The sequence below is a fragment of the Zea mays genome, chromosome 4 (genome assembly GCF_902167145.1).
Source record: "Zea mays cultivar B73 chromosome 4, Zm-B73-REFERENCE-NAM-5.0, whole genome shotgun sequence".
Classification (NCBI taxonomy): domain Eukaryota; kingdom Viridiplantae; phylum Streptophyta; class Magnoliopsida; order Poales; family Poaceae; genus Zea; species Zea mays.
In genome coordinates this window covers 99,082,544-99,098,891 of record NC_050099.1, presented here as the reverse complement: position 1 = coordinate 99,098,891, position 16,348 = coordinate 99,082,544, and positions in this window count along the sequence as shown.

The following is a 16,348-nucleotide window of genomic DNA, read 5'->3' as shown; positions in this document are numbered from 1 at the left end:
CTTCATTTTAAGATCATTATATCCTAAGGGAAATAATGTTTCGTGGGACGAAGGGCATTAACATTTAACATTCTGTGTTGCCTTGTTCTTAATTCATAGCATTTGAGAACAAGTCCCCGACATTGGCGCCCACCTCCGGTGAACTCTTTCGACCACCTTCGGTAAGTACTGACCTTCGTCATGCCACCGAAGAATGCTTCAGCGACAGGGGCTGCTGCACTGTAGCCATTGGACCCAAACCAAGAAACTCTTTCTCTCCGAGAAGCTCGAAGCCAGAAGAGGAAGGCTACCAGTCCAACACTCTAGGAGGAGGAATTGGACCAAGAGATCAGGGACATGGAAATCATCCATCAACAAGTACAAAGGAAGAAGGAGAAGATGGCGTGGCTGGCTGATCTTCAAAGGAAGATCGACGAAGCTACCAAAGAAGTGCGCCATCTTATTCAAGATGAACAAGACCGAAGGCCCCAACACAGGGAGCTTCGTCAAGAAGGCTTATTCAACGAAGATGGATGGTATGATGATTTTAATCATGATACCTTTACTTTTGATGATGCTTCTCCCTTGGCAGCAGAACTGCAGGCTACCCCATGGCCCCCGTCATACAAGCCACCTCAGCTTCGCATGTATGATGGGCACTCAGACCCAAAGCAGTTTCTGATGAGCTACGAAGCAACTATATCTTCGTATGGGGGCAATACTGTAGTCATGGCGAAGTCCTTTGTCATGGCAGTCCGGAATGTAGCCCAAACATGGTATTCTTCTCTTCGACCAGGAACTATCACATTGTGACAGAAGCTTAAGGACATGCTGGTGGCCAGTTTCCAAGGTTTTCAGACGAAGCCAGTCACAGCTCAGGCCTTGTTCCAATGCACGCAAGACCATGAGGAATACATCCAGGCGTATGTCCGAAGGTTCTTGCGATTGAGGGCACAAGTGCCCAAAGTACCCAATGAAATTGTCATTGAGGCCATGATTAAGGGCCTTTAGCCAGGACCTACGGCTCAGTACTTCGCCAGGAAGCCCCCACAAACTCTAGAGAAGCTGCTCTAGAAAATGGATGAGTACATCCGAGCTGACAACGACTTTCGCTAAAGAAGGGAGGAAGCTTACAGATTCTTGGAAATGACCAGGGGCTTCGGAGGAAGAATTCACCCGAGGCATGTCAGGTCAATCCATAATTCCACTGAGAGTGATGACAAAGGGAGTCAGCATCAGAGGTCGCAATACACCTCACAATCTTCGGGGCAACAACAAAGCTCTTTCCAGCCACCAGCTCCAAGGGCCAGAGGCGCCAGGGCTTCGGGGGAAGATTTGGGGATCAGCCTAGAAAGATCTACTGCTTATTCTGTGGTGAGGACAAGGGCCATACTACAAGAATGTGCCAAATCACCATTCAGAAGCAAAAGGAGATAGCAGAAGCCGAAGCTCGGCAGAATCAGCCGAAGCAGGTCTTGCACACTGCTTCATGCCATTATCCCTACATACCAGAGTATGTGGGCAATCATCCTGCAGCTTCTATTGCCTCGGCTAGCCATTCACAGGCTTCTTGGCCACAACTCCCACCCCCACCACCACTACAACCGACCTATTCCAAAGCCAGCAGCCAGAAGGGCACCAGCACTCTCAACAGCAACGGGAATTCAGGGAGGAATCTGAAGCTCGCACAGTCAACAGTACTGTGCCGGAATCAAAGCACATTTATTGAGAGATATCCTACCTCTGAAAAATTTCTTACATTCTATGTCATTTTTGTTTTTCAATAAAGAACAAGTAATGTAAATCTAGTTTTAATTCATTATAATAGTTTCGTTTATATTAAAATGAAATATATCTTCTTCACAGATTTATGAAGCTCAAAATATTACCGAAGCTCAAAAGTCGTTCCTAAGGGAATATAGAGCTAGATAAATGCCGAAGCTATAAGCAAAAGTCGTTCCAAAGGGAGCGCATCGTAAGTTTTGACGAAGCTACAAAAAAGTCGTTCCTAAGGGAGCGCAGTGTTAGTTTTCTGCTCAAAAGTCGTTCCAAAGGGAATGCAGAGCCAAATACCGCCGAAATATAAGGCGAAGAAGTTCAAAAGACGTTTCTAAGGGAATGCAGAACTTACACCGAAAATTCAACTGTGATACCGCTGAAATAGAAGGAGAAAAAGTTCAAAAGACGTTCCTAAGGGGATGCAGAACTTACACTGAAAAATAAGCGATGAAGCCGAAAAATAAACGACAAAGAGATTCCGATCGTTCCTAAGGGGACACAGAGATGGTGTGTTCCAGTGTGGGTGCGTATCTTCGGCATTAGCATCATCCTTCGCATCATATCATCACATCATCCCGCATAGCATCACATCATACAACATATTGCACCGATGACACGAATTGAATACGAAGTCGACCTTCGGAGACTACTTTATAAAAAATGAAAATATGCTAAGGCACAAAGTAAGCTGAGAAATACAGCTTCGTCAGGTCTATTGCAAAAGAAGGGATCCTTTGTTTACGAAGCTGGGATGTTTTTACGAAGCACGAATTTTCTTCTTTAAGAAGCATGAAAAGAAGGGAAGGTGTTTTTTCGCCGAAGGCTCAAAAACGGTATGTATATAAAGTTTCATGCATCGCAAAGAACCGAATTACAAATAATTTACATATTAGATCCAAAATATGCACATCGAATATTACAGTCTTGATATAGCAAATCTACATTGATCATCTAAAAATGTTTTTACAATAAGTACTAGCCCTCTTTCAGGACCTTTTCCGCAATTTCATTTAACAACTTGTTAACAACTTCGTCAACAATAGATTCGGCCATATTGATGATCTCTATTGCTTTCTTTGTTTCCGGGTCGGCCAGGGGGTCAAACGGTTCCGGTGGAGGAGATAGTTCAGCTACAGTAGAAAAAATTAATCAGTTCGAAGTCACGAAAACAAATGTCGAAGCTAGATGCCGCAAAACAATACCTATGCACCTCTCGCGCTCTACAGCTTCTTCAGCTTGCTTAGCTTGTACTCGGGCGTCATGGATGTCTTTCTCGCTCTTCTTCATAATTTCGTGAGCTGTTTCTCGGCCACCATTTGCCCAGATGTCAGTGTAAAATTTTCTGCCCACTAAGCTTGCTTCAGCTGAGGGATCTTTTGTATCATCCACGGAGAAGGCAGCTTCGGCCTGGGCCAGGGTTTTAACATGGTCGCAACCCGCCTTCTACAGGATGGCTGAAATTCCTCTTGCACCGAAGAACGCGCAGACATCCCCACGATCACTTAGAATTTCTTCAAAAGCTTCGGCCTCTCCGCTTATCCACTCGATAACACCCTCAGGGTCGCCTCGTATGAAGTTATCTTTGTTTGAATAGGCGCCAACGTTGGCGAAGCTAGCCTTTATCTTCTCCATGCAGCCCAAAGATTTTTCAAAACATCTTTCCTTGGATGCGCGAAGTTCTTGAACTGTTTTGTCTAAATAGTTTTTCCAATGTTCGTTGGCCTCTCGGTTAGCTTCTGCGAGAGCGCATTTTTCTTTGGCCTCTGCCAATTGTTTCCGAAGGTCTTTGATCTCATTCTTTTGAATCTCCGCTTGAGCTTTGTAACTAGCTTCATCTTCTTTCACTTTGTTTACCAATGAAATCAATATTTTTGTCTTTTTCAAGGCCTTCGTTCCTCAACTCGATCACTTCTGAATGAAGGTTGTTCAGAGCCAATGTATACCCTTCATCTTCAATGTTTTTCTGTGCTCTAAGGGCATTGCTAAGGATTAAGACCTGCAAGAGGAGGACAAGATTAAGTATAAACAAATGAAATATTTCGTTTTCAAAATACAAAATTGACTTTTATACCTTTATGCTATTATACGCTAAACTATCAGCTAGTTCATCCTTTGATAATATTGAAAGGCCATCTTCCAGCTTCGGAAATCCAAAGCTTCTACCTATCTCCCGGCAGACGAATATCTCTTTATTATTCGGGAGACAGTACAAAAAATCTTCTTCCCCACTGCCATTGAACACTAATGCCCCCTTCAGGTATTTCAATTTTTGGGCATAATGTTGAGCTTCTGTCTTTCTTCCTGAGAAAGTCCCTTTCCCAAAGCATGGCGGATGATGTAATCAATGCTCTCTTTTAAAGCTTCGGGAGCAGGAGTTGCAACATTTTCAGACGAAATTTGCTCTGTGGCCTTTTCTTCTGCTGTTTTTTCTTCAATTACGGCAGGCTTTATCTCAGTGGGCTGTGAAGGCCCAGCTTTGGTTTCAGTTTGAATTATTGTAGCTTCGACTTCTGCTTGTTTCGTTTCAGCTTCGCGTTGTGCCTTAGAAGCTTCGACAATTTTTCTAGAAGGAGCAGGATTCAAGGTTTTTGTCGTTTCTAATACGACATCTAGTACATTTGCCATCCTCCTCCTCTTAGGAGTTGTGGCAGAACTTTTTTTTGTGTCTTCGGCATTGTTGCTTCTGTTGAAGGGCTTAAAATCTCTGGCATCTTTGTTATTTCTTCAGTTTTTGACTTTTCAGCCTTATCTTTGTCAACCTTCGTTTCAACTAGCTCAACCGAAGGTACCTTCAGCATTATAGCCGGCTCTTCAGTCCTCTGCATGGGAGGAACAGTTTCTCTTGATTCAGCAGCTGAAGAGGCCTCCTTGCCAAACTCAGGCACCACAGCCGGTTCAATGTAACGCGGCCGGTGGGTAAGTACCTTCATCTTTTTGCCCACAGCCTTTGGCACATGCTTAGCTGGGGCGACCAAAGCATCATCTTTTCTCTTCTTCCCTTGTCCCCGTAGCGGGCAGCGGTAGTCGGGATAGACGAAGCCAATAGCATCAAAAACTCTATTCAATCTCTTCTTTCCCCGACTTCCGAAGGCTGTGGATAATGCATTATCTTCTGCCTTGGAATATGATCCAAGCAGTTCATCACTTATAACTTCGATGCATTTCAGCCAGTCATGGTTTGGCTCATCGAACTTATCCCCATACCTGAATGTATATTTCAGCCGGACCAGTTCACCTTCGCTAGACTTGGTGATGGTATCCTTCGTCATTTCCTAGCTCTCTACAAGCGGCCATACTCTGAATGCTATATGCTCTTGAATTAAATCTCTTGTATCAATGAAGAAGCAGACAGTACCAAACGCCTTCTGACATGCTTCGGCGGCTTCATCAATTTCAACCTTCGGCTTTCGGAGACCGAAGCGGGACCATATGGGGCGTATGATAACCTCCTTGATGTCCTCCCTCGCTGTCAAGTCGTTCTTCACATAAAACCATTCTTCCATCCAAGTTCTGGGCCATCTCTTCCGAAATGTTGGCACTAGGTAGCTTGCGTTGGGACGAGCGATAAATCCATAACAACCGAAGTTGTTGTGATATTGTTCTTTACCCATGGCCTTCGTCTCATACAGAAGTTCATGCATGCTGTAGAAACACTTTGCGCTTGGCTCTATCCCTTGGCTTCTTACTGCCGAGACAAATATTCCCATCCTCAATATGGCTTCGGGGGTCAACTGATGAAGGAATATTTGGTAGGTTTTCAGCACTTCAACTACAAACCTGCTTAGTGGGTACCGAAGCCCAGCTTTGAAGAAGCTTCGGTAAATCACAACTTCGTTTTCCTCGGGGGCAGGGACGTTGTTGTCTCCGCCAGCCCTTACAATAGACATATCCCGAAATTATCTTCCTCTCATGTTCTCAAGGTGACTTTGTTTGATGGTCGATTTTCCAAAAATCGAATGACTTGGCCTCCAGGGCCGATCCTCAGAATCTTCACCCCCGCTTTCCGCATTATAACTATCACTGTCACTAGTATCTTCAGATAGGCCTTCCAGTATCTCCTTAGTAATCTTATCTGTATTTGTTTTTGCCATTGACTCGATAAATCCAGCAATGTAAGGATTCACAGCCTTCTTCTCCTCAAAAAGCTTCTCCTCTTCGGTTAGCTTCGTCTCAGCAGCAACCTTTTTGTCTTGAGACATTTCTCCTTCAGAAATGACGAAGATGCGTCTTTTTAACCGAAGCTCAGAAAGCTTGAAAAACTAGTAAGCGTTAGTGAGCAAGAGCTATGAAATTGAGAAAATAAAGCAAATGGCATAGGCAGCGTACCAAATGTGGCTGGTGTGAGTTCTTATTTATACGCTCAGCACATCCCAAGTTGGCGGGTCCCATCCGTCATTGACTGTTGCTATTCTAGCAAAGGGAAGGTGTTTTTTCGGACCTTTGGCTTAAGGCCTTTGTCCATGTCGCAGCCTGAATTCGTTATCTTAAACAAATTAATATTGCGAGGGGCTACTGTTGGGGGCCTTCGTCCTCCGAAGGTCCTCAAAAACATGATTTAACAATGTTTTCCAAGTGTAATATATGAACAGGTAGCTTCGGTCTCGGGTTAAAAGCATATACGGTATGGAAAGCAGGATTGGAACGAAGGGTCGAACCAGCGCCGAAGCTACGCGCGAGAAAGCTTTGGCTCAATAACAGAAAGAGGAACCGACTTAAGGAGGAAAAGGCTATCTAGTCCTCGACAGTTTGTTCTTAAGTCAATAGTGAATATAAAGGGCATGAATGTAATTTCACACAGGCTGCGTCCTGTGTCTATAAATAGATGAACAATATTCATGTACTGTTCACGCTGACTTGTATTCACTTGTGCGTCACACTTGTACTTTTACCTTCTATCAAAACGAAGGTACATTTATAATTCAATATTGTTTCGGTCTCTCTATGATAATGTAATGAGAACAAATTAATGATGTTATATGATTGTTTTGTCTCTTATATTTTATATGCTTCTTCTTTTATTAACATATACTGCAATCACGAAGGTATGTCCTTCATAACCTTCGTCTGAAGATCATTATATCCTAAGGGAAATAATGTTTCGTGGGACGAAGGGCATTAATATTTAACATTCTGTGTTGCCTTGTCCTTAATTCATAGCATTTGAGAACAAGTCCCCAATAGTTATGTTCGGGCATCGACGATAAATGAAAACCCTGTATAGCGCGGAGAGCGAGTGAATCAGGATCATCTTTTAAGGAACTTGACTGGTCACAATGTCGGTGTGTTGCGATGACATGCCATCACAATGCCGGTATGTTTATCATAGCGTATCTTTGGTGTAATGGCCCATTGTTAAATGAGAAGCGTAGGAGAGGGGCAGACCTACGCGCTTCGCATGTGACACACGATGCATGAAACTGGTGCTTTCAAAGAGTAGATAAGTCTATTATTACTTATGTATTGAACCAAATAATACAAGAAAGTAGTAGACAAAATATGTAGCTTTTTAAATGAAGTAGGTACCTTTATTAATAAAAATATATACATGTTTCTTCGTAACACTTTATCATAACGCTATTTTATATGTTTTACAAAGTACCACTATCTTTGTAACATTTTAGGTTTAACATTAATTTTGTGTTACTATAATTGTTGTCTATAAGAGAATTTTACTAAACAAACGTTATGTGTTACTGTGTTCTTTAGTAACACATAGTTTTATGTTCCTATATAAATTCTTGTAACACAATGATATATGTGTTAAAAGAGTGTTATATACGTTGTGTAGTAGTGGGAGGATGGGGCCGGCCAGTTAGGGTTAACGTAGAACCTCTTTGTCGAGTCCCCTCGATCTGGAAGTCAACAAAGATTTTTTTACTTGTTAAAAAAATACTTTGCTGAGTTTTACAGATTTGGCACTTGGCAAAGATTTTGTTTTTATTTAAAAAAACACTTTGCCGAGTGCCCTCTAACAGGAACTCGACAAATAAAATTTTATTTTTTTAAAATTAATTTATCGAGTGTCACTTGTAGACAATCAACATAGAAGACTTTTGCTAAGTGTTTTTTCTGACACTCGGTAATGTTTATTAGATTTTTTCGTTTTCCCCCCAAACGTTTTCTACTGTGTTCCTACATATGGATTTTTTGGCTTATTTCTCAAAGTGTTTGCTATATCTATTACATTTAGTTCATTTAATTGAATTTCTTCGAATAATTCAAATTAGAACTGCAAGTCACTCGAATAATAAAAAACAATAAATACAAAATTGATATTCAAGTTATTGAGCACAAGTTGTAGCCTTATTCGAGAATAGACCATAAATTTCGAACATTTGTTCACAAAACATGACAACGAACTTGTGGTCTAACTGTTTTGAAGTTGCATAAAACGAAAACGAAGTCAGAAAATCATGAAACTTGTCAAGATGTCATGATATCATATATAGAGGCTGTGATAAAAAATTAACATTGTTTCGTAAAAGTTGTCTCGCACGATGTGTACAAACCCACGAATCTCCGTAGAAGTTTAACGATTTCATTTGAAAACCGACTAGGTTTATACATATAATACAATGACAGTCAGCTGGTGACACAAAGAGAGGTACCATTTCATACACCTAGGCATGTTCCCTAGATAACGATTGTCTTGCTAGAATTGTATGAGATTATGATGTGTCAACAATTCATTCATGCATTCAATTCCAATGCAGACCGTTAGGAAGGAGATTAGGAAGTCCATGTCTGTGAGGACCAACTACTTCAATATTGCTCTGGATGTTGTGTCCATCATCACGATTCACAAGCCTCAGCTTCAGAGAAGAGTTTACTGACCAAGTCATCGAAGCCAATTAGGTTGGTGCACAAGAAGCTGAAAATACTCGTATGCCTGTAGGTTTCAGATCCTCATGCAATGGATTTAAAATATCGACATCCTTCGTGTTGTTAAAAATATATACTCGTATGCCTATAGGTTTCAGATCCTAGCTCATGCTGAAAGCGTGTTCTTTATGCCTTTGTATGCATGTAGATGTGTATGTACCATATGCATTGCATTGTTTCCCCCTTTTTCTGCAATATAATGGTTTTGAATTGCTGTCTAGTTGTAACTTGCATTTGATCAGGGCGCACGAGGCTCAAGGTGTAGAGAGATGATTGGTCACACAAGCCACCGCCAACAACCCCGCTTTCTTAGCTCTGAGACGGATTGAAGCTGTCAAGGAGATCTCCCACACCACCAATCCACCATGCATGTGCATGCTCAAGCAACAAGATGTCCCTTGATTGGTTCCAGGGGACAGATACGGAAGAGTAGTTTAAACAAAACAATGTCTTTGAAGAGTAGTTTAAACAGATACAGAAGAGTAGTTTAAAGAAGCGAGGGTTCGTCACTCCTAGGCCACCGTGAAGAGTAGTCTAAACAAAACAATGTCTTTGATATAGTTACATGGGTACGATTTGACCGATACAGAATCATCTTGATTGGTTGCCCGTATAGTCTCACTCGGGGCCACCGTATGCATTGTATTTGACTGAGTATATGTTTGATTACCTGCATGTGCGAGACGCAGGTTGCACGAGTGGATACAAAATAAGTTATTTTGAAGTCATTTGCCTGCATCTACTCATACGCTCGAAATAAAGCTGAAATGTGTGCGTGCTAATGTACAAAGTCGAGCTCAAATTTCATTTGGTTCAGCTAGTGTGTATCGTTTCTGCAAAACTCCATTCGGTCGGAGACATGAATCCGTACGTATGTAACCTGACATTTATCCCTACATACGTAATATGGTGAATATAGGATCGAGTAGATATCGATCGAAATGCGGACAAGATTCCTTAATTTTGCTAGTGGACCATGCAGGTCACCATCAAACAGGCTATATTTAGCATAACTGCTACTTGTTGAAAAAACAGTTTATTTGAGAAGCTAGTGAAAAATAGCTTCTACTTATTGTCTGCTTTTAGTTTATTCTGAGAAGCAGCTGAATTGATAAGCTGCGGACGCGCGCAGTTTATATTTAGAATTTTTACGAATCTCTCTCTATCTGTATCAAAAAGAGAAAAAAACTACAATCACATCGACATTTACTCCTACACCAAAATAACTACAAATTTCATTTTACTAGGGTTATAAACAAAATTTTGTGACTACAATAAAATAATATCAGTATTTATTTATATATTTGAATAAACCTATCATATACGCAACGATTAATCTACTGATTTATTATGTAGTTAAAGATGTTGCCAGAAGAGCAAGTGGTGGAGCCGGGAATACAACAGCCTACCGACGCCGAGATAGAGCACGATGTCCGGTTCAAGGTCTGCTGCTCGTCAGCGGCTCCAGCTTTAGCATCAGCATCGAAGAAGAGTTAAACTTAAACGTCGACGACTATGACATAGACATCATGGAGATGATGCCAGACGAGCCGGACCACCTGGAAGCGATGCCAGCCAGCTTGATCCAGCAGCAAGAAGCTGATGTGCAACAGCACGGGCACAGCGTTGGCTTACACTTCGAGGGAATGCAGCAGCCAATTAATGTTGCCGAGCCGGAGCACGACGACGGCCGATCCATCCATCCTACGTCTGGTGATCCGTTGTTGGCTGCCCAAGCCAGCTTCGACTTCGAGGGAATGCAGCAGCCAACTACAGTCGCCGTGTCGGAGCATGATGACGGCCGGTCCGTCCATCCACTGTCTGGTGGTCCGGTGTTGGCCGCCCAAATCAGCTACGACTTCGAGGGAATGCAACAGCCAACTACCGTCGCCGAGTCGGAGCACGACGACGGCCAGTCCGTCCATCCACTATCTGGTGGTCCAGTGTTGGCCGCCCAAGTCAGCTTCGACTTCGAGGGAATGCAGAAGCCAACTACAATCGCCGAGCCGGAGCACGACGACGGCCGGTCCATGTCCATCCAGCTACCGAGAATGTGCAGCTACACGCCGAGTGGGGTGCACACATCTGCAACCAAGATACAGCGCAACGGGCTTCTTCAAGGACCTGATGATGCACATTCTCTGCTCTTTTAAATTGTCGCTGATCATCTCTTCTTGCAGTAGTTGCCTTTAGATCGACTTGCACTGATGCATGCAATGCATGTAACACGTGACTCCAATCAGAATGTGTCTTCTTCGTATCTGAACTCTGTATGCAAATATATAAAATACTTTGGTTACTTCGATCATGAAGTTGATGTGTCCTAGTGGTTAAGGAGACAAGCTTGAAACCTGATGGATTTTCCCTACGCAGTTTCGAATCCTACTGGTGAGGATTTTGTTTTTGGCTCAGAATACATTAGATACGATATGCTAAGTGTATACAGATGGCAATCTTTGATCAAATAGAAATAGATGCACTCATGTGCTCTGGTGCTTGAACCTCGCAATGCCCTTTTTAGAGGTCGTTTTGGTTTTCTCACAAGAAAGATGGGAACAACGGCCTTTATGTTGACGCTTGTGACATGTATTCCTCCGTTCTTTTTTTATTTGTCATGGTTTAGTTCAGAAATAAACTAGCGGGTGATAAATATTCGATAATCACTACCGAAATCGCGTTCTTTGCCGAGTGTCTAAGGGTTACACTCGGTAAACATTTTATCGGCAAAGGGTTCTTTGCCGAGTACTTTTTTCGGACACTCGGTAAAGATATTGTCGAGTGTCGAAAAGCACTCGACAAAGAAAATCACTCAGTTTTATTTTTCACTGTTTAATTCAGAAATAAACTAGCGGGTGATAAATATTCGATAATCACTACCGGAATCGTGTTCTTTGCCGATTGTCTAAGACACTCGGCAAAGAATACTGGCAAACATTTTATCGGCAAAGGGTTCTTTGCCGAGTATTTTTTCGGACACTCAACAAAGACATTGCCGAGTGTCGAAAAGCACTCGGCGAATTAAGAATCGAAAAAACCCAAAATAATAGCAAAAAAACATTTTTTTAAGTTTTATATATAGGCTCCAACCACTACCTATTACCATACTCATCGCCCTAATCATTTTCACTATTATTTTGAATCAAATTTACATGTTTTGTGAACGGTGGGATTCGAACTCCTAACATCTCTCTCACGCATACCCTACTCTACCACTACACTACTACATCAATTATGTCTATATTACGTTTTCATTCCTCGTGTACTATAACCAACCGAGAGTAATTTGATTATTGAAGGCACTAAATGAATTCATTTGAAAATGTAACCAACTATAAAGTTGCATAACTTTTCGAGATCTATAAGTTCTATTTTGATAGTTTCTACATCCGAGTCCGTTTACAAAATTTGAATTTCAAACTTGAAGACTTCACACAAATTTTTCAATCATAAGATGATTTCAAATCAAAAAATTGTCAGTTACAAAGTTTCATTACATTTTAAGATCTACAACTTTTATTTTGGTGTTTTTTCTATCCGAGATAGTTTGAAAAATTCAAAATTTAAAATTCAAACATAGTTTTACATGACAAGATGATTTCGAACAAAAACATTGTCAACTACAAAGTTTCATAACTCTTCAATACCTACAACTTTCATGTTGGTGGTTTTTTCTTTCGAGATCATTTTCAAAATTCAAATTTTTAATTTTTTAAATTCAGACGTAGTTTTCGTTGACAAGATGACTTCAAATAAAAATGTTGCCAAATACAAAATTCTATAACTTCTCAAGATCTACAAAGTTTATTTTGGTTGTTTGGTCATTTGTTCATCTCATATGATGGTTCTAACAATATGCACAAATCTTATACATCTCTCTCGTAGTTTCATAAACTACGAGAGAGATATAAGTTTTATGAACAAATTTATTTTTATTTTGTCATATGAAGAAATGAACAAATTTCTAGGTAATACCAAGTCCATTGTCCTTAATCAAACTGGTACCCTAACAGATACTCTACAACTTTGACATAATGGTCCCTAACCAAAACCCTATGGACAAAACAGTAAGAAGCTTCAAAGTTAGCCCAAGCACCAAAATTTCAGAACCTGAATTGGTACCAAGTCTGAGAATTCAGATTAGAAGATAGGATCTTTGGACACAGTTTCCTACCAGTTCTATATAGCTTTGGAGGCATATTACTTAATCAAAGTTATATACTAACTCATGGTCTTCCACTTTGTTATAATCTTCCATGTCCATAACTGTATGAATTTGGGCAGTAACAGGCTTTCAGAGTTTCTTCATACTACAAAAACTAGAGTTCAAAAACCTCACCAAGTCAGAAGTTCTAGGATTAACCTTCCACTTTTGGAGTAAGGCTTACAAGCAGTTCCATATGGTTCTAGGGCTGGGCCACTTAATCAAACTTGTGCACCTAGTAGAGCTCTATAGATTTGATATATTGATCATCTTCAATCTGTTTACAGATCCAGAGTTACAAAGGTCTAAACATAGCTAACTGATAATATTTTTAGAATTTCCAACCCTAGGTCAAAAACCAATTCTTGAGTTTTTCTTTATTTTCTTCTATAAAACTTGGAATTCTCCACACATGAGACTTGCTTGGTTTGGAAAACTTTACGACTTTGATGTTTTGACTTTTGGCAAAACATTACCAGATCAAAATTTCCACTGTTGGGGTTAAACTAAAGTTTCCCAAACTAGGTTTTCTGCTCCCCACTGACCACACCATCACACTTAGAGATTTCTTAAGCCTAGTAAATGCATTCTAGGTGTATTATAACACAACCATGCCAATGCATATGATGCCATGCCAAGTTTTAGTTCTAGTAACACGAGGGGTGTTACAACCGACGCAACGGACGCGACAGAAGCTTGACGACGGCCATAGAACGACGACAGATCATGTGGCAGAACCTCCCAAGTTATTGGGCCCACATGCACCTGCCCTTGTCTCAAAGACCTCAGACGGCTATGCATGTGCACCAGATAACTTAACAGGATCTGTCCGAGTGCCCCAAGGACCTCAAATAAACCACTTACAACCAGAACCGCGAGATTAAGTAAACACAAATCACACACCAACAATTTTGCAGCTGAAATCTTATTACCAAATTTTACATGTTACATCAAGTTTTACAATGTACATGATCGGAGTGATTACAAAAGTGATTCAAAGAAATAACTTTGGATTGTTATAAATTGTTTATAAGTTTGAAATATATGCTAGCTTAAGTGACCATCCTCAATAAGAAGTATAGAAGAAGTACTTAGACTTATAGAAGGCCGTGCCCACCGGCGCTTAACACCAATCACAATCAAGTGACTCGTAACCTACAACAACAATGGGTAAAACCCTAAGTACGCAAGTACTCAGCAAGACTTACCCGACTAAAGAAAAGACTCTCAAGGGTATGCTGATTTTAAAAGGATTCAAGGAAAGGCTTATCAAGAATCAAGGACTCTGTTTGCAGAAAAGCTTACTATGAGTGGATCCTTACTTTCAATATTTTAATGCTAGAATAAGTATTAATAGACCTTGTTTGCATACAGTCTAATTTCATCATCACATTAATCCATACAACATGATTTTTGCTCATTATTATTCCATCCATGACTTAGATTGCAAGTCAGTGACCAAGTCTTCATATCCGAGAAGTAACGGCGTTCCTGAATCGATTAATACCCAGCTGGGGATCTCCAATCACACGACATATGTAGCACTTAATACTTTCATATGTCAACTCGCCACTGGGGTTCTTAAGACTAGATCAGGTTCACGCCAACCGAGAGCACAGATACACCACCGTCCAGCCTCTTGCCACGGAGGGTACACGCTACTCTCGCCATATCTCCACTCCCATTGCGTGTTATCTTATTCTGGTATTAGTCTGCCCGAGGCAAAGCTTACCCATGATGAGGCATGTGACCAGTTAAAAGGTCCTCGGTCATCAAGCCTACATTCTCTATAATCCTTAATCAACCTGGGTAGAACATCACCTGTTCCTAGCCCAAGTCCCGATTTAAGTACTTCCATCCTTAGGATTGTTTGTGTTCCTTAGGATGAAAAGAGCATTATAGGGAACTTTGCAGTAAGATCCCACCACGCTCCCAATGAAAATATTCTTGTAGGTAGAAGTCATCCTTCCTCAGGATAACCCCTGAGCTAGGCCTTAATGCAAAAGACAACCTCTATCCACAAGATCTGAGTAGGGCTAAGCATTTTTGTATATCATTTCGATACTTCATCAGAAGCATCTATAAAGGTATGGATATCAAGGTAGGTAATGCATCAAAGGGTTTCCAAGCAACTCCTATAAACCTAATGCACATTTTGCTAGACTTTAAGTGTGTAAAAATTATTTAAAACATAAGGAAGGGGTTGCATGCACCAGGGCTTGCCTGGATAACACTAGGTTAGTGTTGTTAGACGACGTCCGCTTGACAATCAGCTTTTGTTCTAATATTTGTTTTGTCTATCCACCTTCAGTTCTGTTCATCAGCACCATCTTGTGGTCGACTCAGTTCTGGTTCTCCGCATCACTTGGTTAATTCACGTACCTAAATGAAATGCATTATGCACATGAATGCATATAGACAGGAATATTGCAAACCTAAATAGTGTTACGCGATAGCGAATTAAACACCTAGCGGCGAGGTGTTGAACAATTTCATACGGAGACACTAATTATCGACGTACGACTAAGCGCAATAATCACGCTTCTCTAAATTAAACGAACCTAACGCAAACATCACGAAACAACAAACTATACACATTTAATACAATTAGCCTAAACACAACTTATCAGTTAATTAATTAAATTCTAAACTTAGTGGTCTAAGGAATTTAAATCTAGAAAAAGAATAAAAACACATCACTTTTTAGACCACGCGACTGGATTAAATTACATACCACTCTAAGCTATCATATATAGCCTACCATTAATTTTATCAAACAATTATAATTCGTCATAAGTAATACTAATAATATTATTGTTTAGACATTTTAAAATACTAAATTTAAACTTCATTCAGTAATTTACCATACATCACATATTTAACATCTCAAACCTACCCAACACGACTACTCCAAAATCACGAAAATAATCACGTCACATTCATCGAACTAATTCAATAATTAAGCTAACGGAAATATGAATCGGCTTACCTACTAAATCTGACGCGCTATCCGCGAGTACGGCAAGGATTCTGGTTCAGCCCTTGTGTCGAGCACTTGGTGAATATCACGCTGCTAACTTCGTCTTCGCCCGACTCTTGGGATTTCTTGACGACGCACGGAACGACGACGAGATCGAGTCTAGAGCGAGCTGGCGAGGTGTGGTTGAGCAGGTTAGCGCGAGCTCTGGCGAGGACACGAATTCAGTGAGGACTCCGACGACAGCGAGGTCACGAGCTCTAGCGACACAGGGTTAAGTGGCGAACGCGTTCGGTGTGCATACATGAGCCGAACCGAAGGCGAGAAACCAATGAAGCGAAGTTCGTCGACAAGCATCATGGAGGAATCAGCGACGTTGCTGCACACACGACGCGATGACGAACGACGACAACCGGCATGGAGACCCGACGCGACTGAGGAAACAGGGGCACGCTTGACCGACAACTAAAACCCACGCCGGACCGAGTAGAAAGCGCATGAGTGCATGACCATGGCAAAGTGAGCGTTCC